This window comes from Ambystoma mexicanum, chromosome 12, assembly GCF_040938575.1.
Source record: "Ambystoma mexicanum isolate Mex_15411 chromosome 12, UKY_AmexF1_1, whole genome shotgun sequence".
NCBI classification, from domain to species: Eukaryota; Metazoa; Chordata; class Amphibia; order Caudata; family Ambystomatidae; genus Ambystoma; species Ambystoma mexicanum.
The window spans coordinates 321,591,131-321,609,586 of record NC_090936.1 but is presented as its reverse complement, the minus strand read 5'-3'; positions in this window follow the sequence as shown (position 1 = coordinate 321,609,586).

Sequence of the window (18,456 nt, the reverse complement as noted above, 5' to 3'; positions counted from 1 at the left end):
TTCATGTTAGAGGTAGGATCTCAGGTTTGGTATTAGAGGCATTGAGATATCACATCTCATGCTATCAGAAGGGTCTCAGGAATGGAATGGGAAGGAGTTGGATATCACATCTCATGCTAAAGGGAGGGTCTCAGGTTTGGAAGGGGAAGGATTTGGATATCACATCTCATGTTATAGGAAGGATCTCAGGTTTGGTATTAGAAGCATTGAGATATCACATCTCATGCTATCGGAAGGATCTCAGGTTTGGTATTAGAAGCATTGAGATATCATATCTCATGCTATCAGAAGAGTCTCAGGATTGGAATAGGAAGGAGTTGGATATCACATCTCATGCTAAAGGGAGGGTCTAAGGTTTGGAAGGGGAAGGATTTGGATATCACATCTCATGTTATCGGAAGGATCTCACGTTTGGTATTAGAAGTATTGAGATATCATATCTCATGCTATAGGAAGGGTCTCAGGATTGGAATGGGAAGGAGTTGGATATCACATCTCATGCTGTAGGGAGGGTCTCAGGATTGGAATGGGAAGGACTTAGATATCACATATCATGCTATAGGGAGGGTCTCAGTTTTGATATTAGAAGCATTGAGATATCACATCTCATGCTATCGGAAGTGTCTCAGGATTGGAATGGGAAGGAGCTGGATATCACATCTCATGCTAAAGGAAGGGTCTCAGGTTTGGAACGGGAAGGATTTGGATATCACATCTCATGTTATAGGAAGGGTCTCAGGTTTGGTATAAGCATTGAGATATCACATGCTATCGGAAGTGTCTCAGGATTGGAATGGGAAGGAGTTGGATATCACATCTCATGTTATAGGACGGGTCTCAGGTTTGTTATTAGAATCATTGAGATATCATATTGCATGCTGTAGGAAGGGTCTAAGGGTTGGAATGTGAAGGACTTGGATATCACATCTCATGCTATAGATAGGCTCTTAGGTTTGGAAAGGGAAGGAGTTGGATATCACATTTCATGTTAGAGGAAGGATCTCAGGTTTGGTATTAGAAGCATTGAGATATCACATCTCATGCTATAGGAAGGGTCTCAGGATTGGAATGGGAAGCAGTTGGATATCACATCTCATGCTATAGGAAGGGTCTCAGGTTTGGTATAAGCATTGAGATATCACATCTCATTCTATAGGACGGGTCTCAGGATTGGAATGGAAGGAGTTGGATATCACATCTCATGTTATAGGAAGGATCTCAGGTTTGGTATTAGAAGCATTGAGACATCACATCTCATGCTATAGGAAGGGTCTCAGGGTTGGAATGGGAAGGAGTTGGATATCACATCTCATCCAATAGGAAGGGTCTCAGGTTTGGAATGGGAAGGAATTGGATATCACATCTCATGTTATAGGAAGGATCTCAGGTTTGGTATTAGAAGCATTGAGATATCACATCTCATGCTATAGGAAGGGTCTCAGGATTGGAATGTGAAGGATTTGGATATCACCTCTCATGCTAAAGGAAGGGTCTCAGGTTTGGTAGAAGCATTGAGATATCACGTCTCTGCTATCGGAAGGGTCTCAGGATTGGATTGGGAAGGAGTTGGATATCCCTTCTCATGAATTAGGAAGGGTCTCAGGATTTGAATGGCAAGGAGTTGGATATCACATCTCATGCCATAGGAAGGGTCTCAGGTTTGGTATAAGCATTGAGATATCACATCTCTGCTATCGGAAGGGTCTCAGGATTGGATTGGGAAGGAGTTGGATATCCCTTCTCATGCTATAGGAAGTGTCTCAGGTTGGAATGGGAAGGAGTTGGATATCACATCTCATGTTATAGGAAGGGTCTCAGGATTGGAATGGGAAGGATTTGGATATCACATCTCTTGCTATAGGAAGGGTCTCAGGATTGGAATGGGTAGGAGTTGGATATTACTTTCTTGCTATAAGAAGGGTCTCATGTTTGGAATGGGAAGGAGTTGGATATCACATATGCTATAGTTAGTGTCTCAGGTTTGGAACGGGAAGGAGTTGGATATCACATCTCATGTTATAGGAAGGGTCTCAGGTTTGGTATAAGCATTGAGATATCACATCTCTGCTATCGGAAGCGGCTCAGGATTGGAATGGGAAGGAGTGGGATATCCCATCTAATGTTATAGGAAGAGTCTCTGGTTTGGTATTAGAATCATTGAGATATCACATCGCATGCTGTAGGAAGGGTCTAAGGATTGGAATGGGATGGACTTGGATATCACATCTCATGCTATAGGTAGGCTCTCAGGTTTGGTATAAGCATTGAGATATCACATCTCATGCTATAGGAAGGGTGTCAGGATTGGAATGGGAAGGAGTTGGATATCACATCATGCTATAGGAAGGGTCTCAGATTTGGTATAAGCATTGATATATCACATCTCATGCTAATGGAAGGGTCTCAGGATTGGAATGGGAAGGAGTTGTATATGACATCTCAGGCCATAGGACGGTTCTCAGGTTTGGTATAAGCATTGAGATATCACATCTCTGCTATCGGAAAGGTCTCAGGATTGGAATGGGAAGGAGTTGGATATCCCATCTCATGTTATAGGAAGGGTCTCAGGTTTGGTATTAGAAGCATAGAGATATCACATCTCATGCTATAGGAAGGGTCTCAGGATTGGAATGGGAAGGACTTGGATGTCACATCTCATGCTATAGGGAGGGTCTCAAGTTTGATATTAGAAGCATTGAGATAACAAATCTCATGATATCGGAAGGGTCTCAGGATTGGAATGGGAAGGAGTTGGATATCACATCTCATGATAAAGGAAGGGTCTAAGGTTTGGAAGGGGAAGGATTTGGATATCACATCTCATGTTATAGGACGGGTTTCAGGTTTGGTATTAGAAGCATTGAGATATCAAGTCTCATGGTATAAGAAGGGTCTCAGAATTGGAATGGGAAGGAGTTGGATATCACACCTCAAGCTATAGGAAGGGTCTCAGGATTGGAATGGGAAGGAGTTTGATATCACATCTCATGCCATAGTATGGGTCTCAGGTTTGGTAGAAGCATTGGGATATCACATCTCATGCTATCGGAAGGGTATCAGTATTGGATTTGGAAGAAGTTGGATATCCCATCTCATGCTATAGGAAGGGTCTCAGGTTGGAATGGGAAGGAGTTGGATATCACATTTCTTATTATAGGAAGGGTCGCAGGATTGGAATGGGAAGGACTTGGATATCATATCTCATGCTATAGGACGGGTCTCAGGTTTGTTATTAGAATCATTGAGATATCATATTGCATGCTGTAGGAAGGGTCTAAGGATTGGAATGGGAAGGACCTGGATATCACATCTCATGTTAGAGGAAGGATCTCAGGTTTGGTATTAGAAGCATTGAGATATCAAATCTCATGCTATAGGAAGGGTCTCAGGATTGGAATGGGAAGTAGTTGGATATCACATCTCATGCTATAGGAAGGGTCTCAGGTTTGGTATAAGCATTGAGATATCACATCTCATGCTATAGGACGGGTCTCAGGATTGGAATGGAAGGAGTTGGATATCACATCTCATGTTATAGGAAGGATCTCAGGTTTGGTATTAGAAGCATTGAGCCATCACATCTCATGCTATAGGAAGGGTCTCAGGGTTGGAATGGGAAGGAGTTGGATATCACAACTCATCCAATAGGAAGGGTCTCAGGTTTGGAATGGGAAGGAATTGGATATCACATCTCATGTTATAGGAAGGATCTCAGGTTTGGTATTAGAAGCATTGAGATATCACATCTCATGCTATAGGAAGGGTCTCAGGATTGGAATGTGAAGGATTTGGATATCACATCTCATGCTAAAGGAAGGGTCTCAGGTTTGGTAGAAGCATTGAGATATCACGTCTCTGCTATCAAAAGGGTCTCAGGATTGGAATGGGAAGGAGTTGGATTTTCCATCTCATGTTATAGGAAGAGTCTCAGGTTTGGTATTAGAAGCATTGAGATATCACATCTCATGCTATAGGAAGTGTCTCAGGATTGGAATGGGAAGGACTTGGATATCACATCTCATGCTATGGGAAGGGTCTCAGGTTTGGTATAAGCAGTGAGATATCACATCTCATGCTATAGGAAGTGTCTCAGGATTGGAATGGGAAGGAGTTGGATATCACATCTCATGTTATAGGAAGGATCTCAGGTTTGGTATAAGCATTGAGATATCACATCTCTGCTATCGGAAGGGTCTCAGGATTGGAATGGGAAGGAGTTGGATATTCCCATCTCATGTCATAGGAAGGGTCTCAGGTTTGGTATTAGAAGCATTGAGATATCACATCTCATGCTATAGGAAGGGTCTCAGGACTGGAATGGGAAGGACTTGGATATCACATATCATGCTATAGGGACGGTCTCAAGTTTGATATTAGAAGCTTTGAGATATCACATCTCATGATATCGGAAGGGTCTCAGGATTGGAATGGGAAGGAGTTGGATATCACATCTCATGATAAAGGAAGGGTCTAAGGTTTGGAAGGGGAAGGATTTGGATATCACGTCTCATGTTATATTACGGGTCTCAGGTTTGGTATTAGAAGCATTGAGATATCAAGTCTCATAGTATAGGAAGGGTCTCAGAATTGGAATGGGAAGGAGTTGGATATCACATCTCAAGAACTAGGAAGGGTCTCAGTATTGGAATGGGAAGGACTTGGATATCACATCTCATGCTATAGGAAGGCTCTCAGGTTTGGAAGGGGAAAGAGTTGGATATCACATTTCATGTTAGAGGTAGGATCTCAGGTTTGGTATTAGAGGCATTGAGATATCACATCTCATGCTATCAGAAGGGTCTCAGGAATGGAATGGGAAGGAGTTGGATATCACATCTCATGCTAAAGGGAGGGTCTCAGGTTTGGAAGGGGAAGGATTTGGATATCACATCTCATGTTATAGGAAGGATCTCAGGTTTGGTATTAGAAGCATTGAGATATCACATCTCATGCTATCGGAAGGATCTCAGGTTTGGTATTAGAAGCATTGAGATATCATATCTCATGCTATCAGAAGAGTCTCAGGATTGGAATAGGAAGGAGTTGGATATCACATCTCATGCTAAAGGGAGGGTCTCAGGTTTGGAAGGGGAAGGATTTGGATATCACATCTCATGTTATCGGAAGGATCTCACGTTTGGTATTAGAAGTATTGAGATATCATATCTCATGCTATAGGAAGGGTCTCAGGATTGGAATGGGAAGGAGTTGGATATCACATCTCATGCTATAGGGAGGGTCTCAGGATTGGAATGGGAAGGACTTAGATATCACATATCATGCTATAGGGAGGGTCTCAGTTTTGATATTAGAAGCATTGAGATATCACATCTCATGCTATCGGAAGTGTCTCAGGATTGGAATGGGAAGGAGCTGGATATCACATCTCATGCTAAAGGAAGGGTCTCAGGTTTGGAACGGGAAGGATTTGGATATCACATCTCATGTTATAGGAAGGGTCTCAGGTTTGGTATAAGCATTGAGATATCACATGCTATCGGAAGTGTCTCAGGATTGGAATGGGAAGGAGTTGGATATCACATCTCATGTTATAGGACGGGTCTCAGGTTTGTTATTAGAATCATTGAGATATCATATTGCATGCTGTAGGAAGGGTCTAAGGGTTGGAATGTGAAGGACTTGGATATCACATCTCATGCTATAGATAGGCTCTTAGGTTTGGAAAGGGAAGGAGTTGGATATCACATTTCATGTTAGAGGAAGGATCTCAGGTTTGGTATTAGAAGCATTGAGATATCACATCTCATGCTATAGGAAGGGTCTCAGGATTGGAATGGGAAGCAGTTGGATATCACATCTCATGCTATAGGAAGGGTCTCAGGTTTGGTATAAGCATTGAGATATCACATCTCATTCTATAGGACGGGTCTCAGGATTGGAATGGAAGGAGTTGGATATCACATCTCATGTTATAGGAAGGATCTCAGGTTTGGTATTAGAAGCATTGAGACATCACATCTCATGCTATAGGAAGGGTCTCAGGGTTGGAATGGGAAGGAGTTGGATATCACATCTCATCCAATAGGAAGGGTCTCAGGTTTGGAATGGGAAGGAATTGGATATCACATCTCATGTTATAGGAAGGATCTCAGGTTTGGTATTAGAAGCATTGAGATATCACATCTCATGCTATAGGAAGGGTCTCAGGATTGGAATGTGAAGGATTTGGATATCACATCTCATGCTAAAGGAAGGGTCTTAGGTTTGGTAGAAGCATTGAGATATCACGTCTCTGCTATCGGAAGGGTCTCAGGATTGGATTGGGAAGGAGTTGGATATCCCTTCTCATGAATTAGGAAGGGTCTCAGGATTTGAATGGCAAGGAGTTGGATATCACATCTCATGCCATAGGAAGGGTCTCAGGTTTGGTATAAGCATTGAGATATCACATCTCTGCTATCGGAAGGGTCTCAGGATTGGATTGGGAAGGAGTTGGATATCCCTTCTCATGCTATAGGAAGTGTCTCAGGTTGGAATGGGAAGGAGTTGGATATCACATCTCATGTTATAGGAAGGGTCTCAGGATTGGAATGGGAAGGATTTGGATATCACATCTCTTGCTATAGGAAGGGTCTCAGGATTGGAATGGGTAGGAGTTGGATATTACTTTCTTGCTATAAGAAGGGTCTCATGTTTGGAATGGGAAGGAGTTGGATATCACATATGCTATAGTTAGTGTCTCAGGTTTGGAACGGGAAGGAGTTGGATATCACATCTCATGTTATAGGAAGGGTCTCAGGTTTGGTATAAGCATTGAGATATCACATCTCTGCTATCGGAAGCGGCTCAGGATTGGAATGGGAAGGAGTGGGATATCCCATCTAATGTTATAGGAAGAGTCTCTGGTTTGGTATTAGAATCATTGAGATATCACATCGCATGCTGTAGGAAGGGTCTAAGGATTGGAATGGGATGGACTTGGATATCACATCTCATGCTATAGGTAGGCTCTCAGGTTTGGTATAAGCATTGAGATATCACATCTCATGCTATAGGAAGGGTCTCAGGATTGGAATGGGAAGGAGTTGGATATCACATCATGCTATAGGAAGGGTCTCAGATTTGGTATAAGCATTGAGATATCACATCTCATGCTAATGGAAGGGTCTCAGGATTGGAATGGGAAGGAGTTGTATATGACATCTCAGGCCATAGGACGGTTCTCAGGTTTGGTATAAGCATTGAGATATCACATCTCTGCTATCGGAAAGGTCTCAGGATTGGAATGGGAAGGAGTTGGATATCCCATCTCATGTTATAGGAAGGGTCTCAGGTTTGGTATTAGAAGCATAGAGATATCACATCTCATGCTATAGGAAGGGTCTCAGGATTGGAATGGGAAGGACTTGGATGTCACATCTCATGCTATAGGGAGGGTCTCAAGTTTGATATTAGAAGCATTGAGATAACAAATCTCATGATATCGGAAGGGTCTCAGGATTGGAATGGGAAGGAGTTGGATATCACATCTCATGATAAAGGAAGGGTCTAAGGTTTGGAAGGGGAAGGATTTGGATATCACATCTCATGTTATAGGACGGGTTTCAGGTTTGGTATTAGAAGCATTGAGATATCAAGTCTCATGGTATAAGAAGGGTCTCAGAATTGGAATGGGAAGGAGTTGGATATCACACCTCAAGCTATAGGAAGGGTCTCAGGATTGGAATGGGAAGGAGTTTGATATCACATCTCATGCCATAGTATGGGTCTCAGGTTTGGTAGAAGCATTGGGATATCACATCTCATGCTATCGGAAGGGTATCAGTATTGGATTTGGAAGAAGTTGGATATCCCATCTCATGCTATAGGAAGGGTCTCAGGTTGGAATGGGAAGGAGTTGGATATCACATTTCTGATTATAGGAAGGGTCGCAGGATTGGAATGGGAAGGACTTGGATATCATATCTCATGCTATAGGACGGGTCTCAGGTTTGTTATTAGAATCATTGAGATATCATATTGCATGCTGTAGGAAGGGTCTAAGGATTGGAATGGGAAGGACCTGGATATCACATCTCATGCTATAGATAGGCTCTTAGGTTTGGAAAGGGAAGGAGTTGGATATCACATTTCATGTTAGAGGAAGGATCTCAGGTTTGGTATTAGAAGCATTGAGATATCAAATCTCATGCTATAGGAAGGGTCTCAGGATTGGAATGGGAAGTAGTTGGATATCACATCTCATGCTATAGGAAGGGTCTCAGGTTTGGTATAAGCATTGAGATATCACATCTCATGCTATAGGACGGGTCTCAGGATTGGAATGGAAGGAGTTGGATATCACATCTCATGTTATAGGAAGGATCTCAGGTTTGGTATTAGAAGCATTGAGCCATCACATCTCATGCTATAGGAAGGGTCTCAGGGTTGGAATGGGAAGGAGTTGGATATCACAACTCATCCAATAGGAAGGGTCTCAGGTTTGGAATGGGAAGGAATTGGATATCACATCTCATGTTATAGGAAGGATCTCAGGTTTGGTATTAGAAGCATTGAGATATCACATCTCATGCTATAGGAAGGGTCTCAGGATTGGAATGTGAAGGATTTGGATATCACATCTCATGCTAAAGGAAGGGTCTCAGGTTTGGTAGAAGCATTGAGATATCACGTCTCTGCTATCAGAAGGGTCTCAGGATTGGATTGGGAAGGAGTTGGATACCCCTTCTCATGCTATAGGAAGGGTCTCAGGATTTGAATGGCAAGGAGTTGGATATCACATCTCATGCCATACGAAGGGTCTCAGGTTTGGTATAAGCATTGAGATATCACATCTCTGCTATCGGAAGGGTCTCAGGATTGGAATGGGAAGGAGTTGGATATTCCCATCTCAAGTTATAGGAAGGGTCTCAGGTTTGGTATTAGAAGCATTGAGATATCACATCTCATGCTATAGGAAGGGTCTCAGGATTGGAATGGGAAGGACTTGGATATCACATCTCATGCTATAGGGAGGGTCTCAAGTTTGATATTAGAAGCTTTGAGATATCACATCTCATGATATCGGAAGGGTCTCAGGATTGGAATGGGAAGGAGTTGAATATCACATCTCATGATAAAGGAAGGGTCTAAGGTTTGGAAGGGGAAGGATTTGGATATCACATCTCATGTTATATTACGGGTCTCACGTTTGGTATTAGAAGCATTGAGATATCAAGTCTCATAGTATAGGAAGGGTCTCAGAATTGGAATGGGAAGGAGTTGGATATCACATCTCAAGCTATAGGAAGGGTCTCAGGATTGGAATGGGAAGGACTTGGATATCACATCTCATGCTATAGGAAGGCTCTCAGGTTTGGAAGGGGAAAGAGTTGGATATCACATTTCATGTTAGAGGTAGGATCTCAGGTTTGGTATTAGAGGCATTGAGATATCACATCTCATGCTATCAGAAGGGTCTCAGGAATGGAATGGGAAGGAGTTGGATATCACATCTCATGCTAAAGGGAGGGTCTCAGGTTTGGAAGGGGAAGGATTTGGATTTCACATCTCATGTTATAGGAAGGATCTCAGGTTTGGTATTAGAAGCATTGAGATATCACATCTCATGCTATCGGAAGGATCTCAGGTTTGGTATTAGAAGCATTGAGATATCACATCTCATGCTATCAGAAGAGTTTCAGGATTGGAATAGGAAGGAGTTGGATATCACATCTCATGCTAAAGGGAGGGTCTCAGGTTTGGAAGGGGAAGGATTTGGATATCAAATCTCATGTTATCGGAAGGATCTCATGTTTGGTATTAGAAGTATTGAGATATCATATCTCATGCTATAGGAAGGGTCTCAGGATTGGAATGGGAAGGAGTTGGATATCACATCTCATGCTATAGGGAGGGTCTCAGATTGGAATGGGAAGGACTTAGATATCACATATCATGCTATAGGGAGGGTCTCAGTTTTGATATTAGAAGCATTGAGATATCACATCTCATGCTATCGGAAGTGTCTCAGGATTGGAATGGGAAGGTGCTGGATATCACATCTCATGCTAAAGGAAGGGTCTCGGGTTTGGAACGGGAAGGATTTGGATATCACATCTCATGTTATAGGAAGGGTCTCAGGTTTGGTATAAGCATTGAGATATCACATCTCTGCTATCAGAAGTGTCTCAGGATTGGAATGGGAAGGAGTTGGATATCCCATCTCATGTTATAGGACGGGTCTCAGGTTTGTTATTAGAATCATTGAGATATCATATTGCATGCTGTTGGAAGGGTCTAAGGGTTGGAATGGGAAGGACTTGGATATCACATCTCATGCTATAGATAGGCTCTTAGGTTTGGAAAGGGAAGGAGTTGGATATCACATTTCATGTTAGAGGAAGGATCTCAGGTTTGGTATTAGAAGCATTGAGATATCACATCTCATGCTATAGGAAGGGTCTCAGGATTGGAATGGGAAGCAGTTGGATATCACATCTCATGCTATAGGAAGGGTCTCAGGTTTGGTATAAGCATTGAGATATCACATCTCTGCTATCGGAAGGGTCTCAGGATTGGAATGGGAAGGAGTTGGATATTCCCATCTCAAGTTATAGGAAGGGTCTCAGGTTTGGTATTAGAAGCATTGAGATATCACATCTCATGCTATAGGAAGGGTCTCAGGATTGGAATGGGAAGGACTTGGATATCACATCTCATGCTATAGGGAGGGTCTCAAGTTTGATATTAGAAGCTTTGAGATATCACATCTCATGATATCGGAAGGGTCTCAGGATTGGAATGGGAAGGAGTTGAATATCACATCTCATGATAAAGGAAGGGTCTAAGGTTTGGAAGGGGAAGGATTTGGATATCACATCTCATGTTATATTACGGGTCTCACGTTTGGTATTAGAAGCATTGAGATATCAAGTCTCATAGTATAGGAAGGGTCTCAGAATTGGAATGGGAAGGAGTTGGATATCACATCTCAAGCTATAGGAAGGGTCTCAGGATTGGAATGGGAAGGACTTGGATATCACATCTCATGCTATAGGAAGGCTCTCAGGTTTGGAAGGGGAAAGAGTTGGATATCACATTTCATGTTAGAGGTAGGATCTCAGGTTTGGTATTAGAGGCATTGAGATATCACATCTCATGCTATCAGAAAGGTCTCAGGAATGGAATGGGAAGGAGTTGGATATCACATCTCATGCTAAAGGGAGGGTCTCAGGTTTGGAAGGGGAAGGATTTGGATATCACATCTCATGTTATAGGAAGGATCTCAGGTTTGGTATTAGAAGCATTGAGATATCACATCTCATGCTATCGGAAGGATCTCAGGTTTGGTATTAGAAGCATTGAGATATCACATCTCATGCTATCAGAAGAGTTTCAGGATTAGAATAGGAAGGAGTTGGATATCACATCTCATGCTAAAGGGAGGGTCTCAGGTTTGGAAGGGGAAGGATTTGGATATCAAATCTCATGTTATCGGAAGGATCTCACGTTTGGTATTAGAAGTATTGAGATATCATATCTCATGCTATAGGAAGGGTCTCAGGATTGGAATGGGAAGGAGTTGGATATCACATCTCATGCTATAGGGAGGGTCTCAGATTGGAATGGGAAGGACTTAGATATCACATATCATGCTATAGGGAGGGTCTCAGTTTTGATATTAGAAGCATTGAGATATCACATCTCATGCTATCGGAAGTGTCTCAGGATTGGAATGGGAAGGTGCTGGATATCACATCTCATGCTAAAGGAAGGGTCTCGGGTTTGGAACGGGAAGGATTTGGATATCACATCTCATGTTATAGGAAGGGTCTCAGGTTTGGTATAAGCATTGAGATATCACATCTCTGCTATCGGAAGTGTCTCAGGATTGGAATGGGAAGGAGTTGGATATCCCATCTCATGTTATAGGACGGGTCTCAGGTTTGTTATTAGAATCATTGAGATATCATATTGCATGCTGTTGGAAGGGTCTAAGGGTTGGAATGGGAAGGACTTGGATATCACATCTCATGCTATAGATAGGCTCTTAGGTTTGGAAAGGGAAGGAGTTGGATATCACATTTCATGTTAGAGGAAGGATCTCAGGTTTGGTATTAGAAGCATTGAGATATCACATCTCATGCTATAGGAAGGGTCTCAGGATTGGAATGGGAAGCAGTTGGATATCACATCTCATGCTATAGGAAGGGTCTCAGGTTTGGTATAAGCATTGAGATATCACATCTCATGCTATAGGACGGGTCTCAGGATTGGAATGGAAGGAGTTGGATATCACATCTCATGTTATAGGAAGGATCTCAGGTTTGGTATTAGAAGCATTGAGACATCACATCTCATGCTATAGGAAGGGTCTCAGGGTTGGAATGGGAAGGAGTTGGATATCACATCTCATCCAATAGGAAGGGTCTCAGGTTTGGTATAAGCATTGAGATATCACATCTCTGCTATCGGAAGGGTCTCAGGATTGGATTGGGAAGGAGTTGGATATCCCTTCTCATGCTATAGGAAGTGTCTCAGGTTGGAATGGGAAGGAGTTGGATATCACATCTCATTCATGTTATAGGAAGGGTCTCAGGATTGGAATGGGAAGGATTTGGATATCACATCTCTTGCTATAGGAAGGGTCTCAGGATTGGAATGGGTAGGAGTTGGATATTACTTTCTTGCTATAGGAAGGGTCTCATGTTTGGAATGGGAAGGAGTTGGATATCACATATGCTATAGTTAGTGTCTCAGGTTTGGAACGGGAAGGAGTTGGATATCACATCTCATGTTATAGGAAGGGTCTCAGATTTGGTATAAGCATTGAGATATCACATCTCTGCTATCGGAAGCGGCTCAGGATTGGAATGGGAAGGAGTTGGATATCCCATCTCATGTTATAGGAAGAGTCTCTGGTTTGGTATTAGAATCATTGAGATATCACATCGCATGCTGTAGGAAGGGTCTAAGGATTGGAATGGGATGGACTTGGATATCACATCTCATGCTATAGGTAGGCTCTCAGGTGGTTTGGTATAAGCATTGAGATATCACATCTCATGCTATAGGAAGGGTCTCAGGATTGGAATGGGAAGGAATTGGATATCACATCTCATGCTATAGGAAGGGTCTCAGATTTGGTATAAGCATTGAGATATCACATCTCATGCTAAAGGAAGGGTCTCAGGATTGGAATGGGAAGGAGTTGTATATGACATCTCAGGCCATAGGAAGGTTCTCAGGTTTGGTATAAGCATTGAGATATCACATCTCTGCTATCGGAAGGGTCTCAGGATTGGAATGGGAAGGAGTTGGATATCCCATCTCATGTTATAGGAAGGGTCTCAGGTTTGGTATTAGAAGCATAGAGATATCACATCTCATGCTATAGGACGGGTCTCAGGATTGGAATGGAAGGAGTTGGATATCACATCTCATGTTATAGGAAGGATCTCAGGTTTGGTATTAGAAGCATTGAGACATCACATCTCATGCTATAGGAAGGGTCTCAGGGTTGAAATGGGAAGGAGTTGGATATCACATCTCATCCAATAGGAAGGGTCTCAGGTTTGGAATGGGAAGGAATTGGATATCACATCTCATGCTATAGGAAGGGTCTCAGATTTGGTATAAGCATTGAGCTATCACATCTCATGCTAAAGGAAGGGTCTCAGGATTGGAATGGGAAGGAGTTGTATATGACATCTCAGGCCTTAGGAAGGTTCTCAGTTTTGGTATAAGCATTGAGATATCACATCTCTGCTATCGGAATGGTCTCAGGATTGGAATGGGAAGGAGTTGGATATCCCATCTCATGTTATAGGAAGGGTCTCAGGTTTGGTATTAGAAGCATAGAGATATCACATCTCACGCTATAGGAAGGGTCTCAGGATTTGAATGGCAAGGAGTTGGATATCACATCTCATGCCATAGGAAGGGTCTCAGGTTTGGTATAAGCATTGAGATATCACATCTCTGCTATCGGAAGGGTCTCAGGATTGGATTGGGAAGGAGTTGGATATCCCTTCTCATGCTATAGGAAGTGTCTCAGGTTGGAATGGGAAGGAGTTGGATATCACATCTCATGTTATAGGAAGGGTCTCAGGATTGGAATGGGAAGGATTTGGATATCACATCTCTTGCTATAGGAAGGGTCTCAGGATTGGAATGGGTAGGAGTTGGATATTACTTTCTTGCTATAGGAAGGGTCTCATGTTTGGAATGGGAAGGAGTTGGATATCACATATGCTATAGTTAGTGTCTCAGGTTTGGAACGGGAAGGAGTTGGATATCACATCTCATGTTATAGGAAGGGTCTCAGGTTTGGTATAAGCATTGAGATATCACATCTCTGCTATCGGAAGCGGCTCAGGATTGGAATGGGAAGGAGTTGGATATCCCATCTCATGTTATAGGAAGAGTCTCTGGTTTGGTATTAGAATCATTGAGATATCACATCGCATGCTGTAGGAAGGGTCTAAGGATTGGAATGGGATGGACTTGGATATCACATCTCATGCTATAGGTAGGCTCTCAGGTTTGGTATAAGCATTGAGATATCACATCTCATGCTATAGGAAGGGTCTCAGGATTGGAATGGGAAGGAATTGGATATCACATCTCATGCTATAGGAAGGGTCTCAGATTTGGTATAAGCATTGAGATATCACATCTCATGCTAAAGGAAGGGTCTCAGGATTGGAATGGGAAGGAGTTGTATATGACATCTCAGGCCATAGGAAGGTTCTCAGGTTTGGTATAAGCATTGAGATATCACATCTCTGCTATCGGAAGGGTCTCAGGATTGGAATGGGAAGGAGTTGGATATCCCATCTCATGTTATAGGAAGGGTCTCAGGTTTGGTATTAGAAGCATAGAGATATCACATCTCATGCTATAGGAAGGGTCTCAGGATTTGAATGGCAAGGAGTTGGATGTCACATCTCATGCCATAGGAAGGGTCTCAGGTTTGGTATAAGCATTGAGATATCACATCTCTGCTATCGGAAGGGTCTCAGGATTGGATTGGGAAGGAGTTGGATATCCCTTCTCATGCTATAGGAAGTTTCTCAGGTTGGAATGGGAAGGAGTTGGATGTCACATCTCATGTTATTGGAAGTGTCTCAGGATTGGAATGGGAAGGATTTGGATATCACATCTCTTGCTATAGGAAGGGTCTCAGGATTGGAATGGGTAGGAGTTGGATATTACTTTCTTGCTATAGGAAGGGTCTCATGTTTGGAATGGGAAGGAGGTGGATATCACATATGCTATAGATAGTGTCTCAGGTTTGGAACGGGAAGGAGTTGGATATCACATCTCATGTTATAGGAAGGGTCTCAGGTTTGGTATAAGCATTGAGATATCACATCTCTGCTATCGGAAGCGGCTCAGGATTGGAATGGGAAGGAGTTGGATATCCCATCTCATGTTATAGGAAGAGTCTCTGGTTTGGTATTAGAATCATTGTGATATCACATCGCATGCTGTAGGAAGGGTCTAAGGATTGGAATGGGATGGACTTGTATATCACATCTCATGTTATAGGTAGGCTCTCAGGTTTGGTATAAGCATTGAGATATCACATCTCATGCTATAGGAAGGGTCTAAGATTTGGTATAAGCATTGAGATATCACATCTCATGCTAAAGGAAGGGTCTCAGGATTGGAATGGGAAGGAGTTGTATATGACATCTCAGGCCATAGGAAGGTTCTCAGGTTTGGTATAAGCATTGAGATATCACATCTCTGCTATCGGAAAGGTCTCAGGATTGGAATGGGAAGGAATGGATATCCCATCTCATGTTATAGGAAGGGTCTCAGGTTTGGTATTAGAAGCATAGAGATATCACATCTCATGCTATAGGAAGGGTCTCAGGATTGGAATGGGAAGGACTTGGATGTCACATCTCATGCTATAGGGAGGGTCTCAAGTTTGATATTAGAAGCATTGAGATAACAAATCTCATGATATCGGAAGGGTCTCAGGATTGGAATGGGAAGGAGTTGGATATCACATCTCATGATAAAGTAAGGGTCTAAGGTTTGGAAGGGGAAGGATTTGGATATCACATCTCATGTTATAGGACGGGTCTCAGGTTTGGTATTAGAAGCATTGAGATATCAAGTCTCATGGTATAAGAAGGGTCTCAGAATTGGAATGGGAAGGAGTTGGATATCACACCTCAAGCTATAGGAAGGGTCTCAGGATTGGAATGGGAAGGAGTTTGATATCACATCTCATGCCATAGTATGGGTCTCAGGTTTGGTAGAAGCATTGGGATATCACGTCTCATGCTATCGGAAGGGTATCAGTATTGGATTTGGAAGAAGTTGGATATCACATTTCATGTTATAGGAAGGGTCGCAGGATTGGAATGGGAAGGACTTGGATATCATATCTCATGCTATAGGACGGGTCTCAGGTTTGTTATTAGAATCATTGAGATATCATATTGCATGCTGTAGGAAGGGTCTAAGGATTGGAATGGGAAGGACCTGGATATCACATCTCATGCTATAGATAGGCTCTTAGGTTTGGAAAGGGAAGGAGTTGGATATCACATTTCATGTTAGAGGAAGGATCTCAGGTTTGGTATAAGCATTGAGATATCACATCTCATGCTATAGGAAGGGTCTCAGGATTGGAATAGGAAGTAGTTGGATATCACATCTCATGCTATAGGAAGGGTCTCAGGTTTGGTATAAGCATTGAGATATCACATCTCATGCTATAGGACGGGTCTCAGGATTGGAATGGAAGGAGTTGGATATCACATCTCATGTTATAGGAAGGATCTCAGGTTTGGTATTAGAAGCATTGAGACATCACATCTCATGCTATAGGAAGGGTCTCAGGGTTGGAATGGGAAGGAGTTGGATATCACATCTCATCCAGTAGGAAGGGTCTCAGGTTTGGAATGGGAAGGAATTGGATATCACATCTCATGTTATAGGAAGGATCTCAGGTTTGGTATTAGAAGCATTGAGATATCACATCTCATGCTATAGGAAGGGTCTCAGGATTGGAATGTGAAGGATTTGGATATCACATCTCATGCTAAAGGAAGGGTCTCAGGTTTGGTAGAAGCATTGAGATATCACGTCTCTGCTATCGGAAGGGTCTCAGGATTGGATTGGGAAGGAGTTGGATATCCCTTCTCATGCTATAGGAAGGGTCTCAGGATTTGAATGGCAAGGAGTTGGATATCACATCTCATGCCATAGGAAGGGTCTCAGGTTTGGTATAAGCATTGAGATATCACATCTCTGCTATCGGAAGGGTCTCAGGATTGGAATGGGAAGGAGTTGGATATTCCCATCTCATGTTATAGGAAGGGTCTCAGGTTTGGTATTAGAAGCATTGAGATATCACATCTCATGCTATAGGAAGGGTCTCAGGATTGGAATGGGAAGGACTTGGATATCACATCTCATGCTATAGGGAGGGTCTCAAGTTTCATATTAGAAGCTTTGAGATATCACATCTCATGATATCGGAAGGGTCTCAGGATTGGAATGGGAAGGATTTGGATATCACATCTCATGTTATATTACGGGTCTCAGTTTTGGTATTAGAAGCATTGAGATATCAAGTCTCAGAGTATAGGAAGGGTCTCAGAATTGGAATGGGAAGGAGTTGGATATCACATCTCAAGCTATAGGAAGGGTCTCAGGATTGGAATGGGAAGGACTTGGATATCACATCTCATGCTATAGGAAGGCTCTCAGGTTTGGAAGGGGAAAGAGTTGGATATCACATTTCATGTTAGAGGTAGGATCTCAGGTTTGGTATTAGAGGCATTGAGATATCACATCTCATGCTATCAGAAGGGTCTCAGGAATGGAATGGGAAGGATTTGGATATCACATCTCATGTTATAGGAAGGATCTCAGGTTTGGTATTAGAAGCATTGAGATATCACATCTCATGCTATCGGAAGGATCTCAGGTTTGGTATTAGAAGCATTGAGATATCACATCTCATGCTAATAGAAGGGTCTCAGGATTGGAATGGGAAGGAGTTGGATATCACATCCCATGCTAAAGGAAGGGTCTCAGGTTTGGAAGGGGAAGGATTTGGATATCACATCTCATGTTATCGGAAGGATCTCACGTTTGGTATTAGAAGTATTGAGATATCATATCTCATGCTATAGGAAGGGTCTCAGGATTGGAATGGGAAAGAGTTGGATATCACATCTCATGCTATAGGGAGTGTCTCAGGATTGGAATGGGAAGGACTTAGATATCACATATCATGCTATAGGGAGGGTCTCAGTTTTGATATTAGAAGCATTGAGATATCACATCTCATGCTATCGGAAGTGTCTCAGGATTGGAATGGGAAGGAGCTGGATATCACATCTCATGCTAAAGGAAGGGGCTCAGGTTTGGAACGGGAAGGAGTTGGATATCACATCTCATGTTATAGGAAGGGTCTCAGGATTGGAATGGGAAGGACTTGGATATCATATCTCATGCTATAGGACGGGTCTCAGGTTTGTT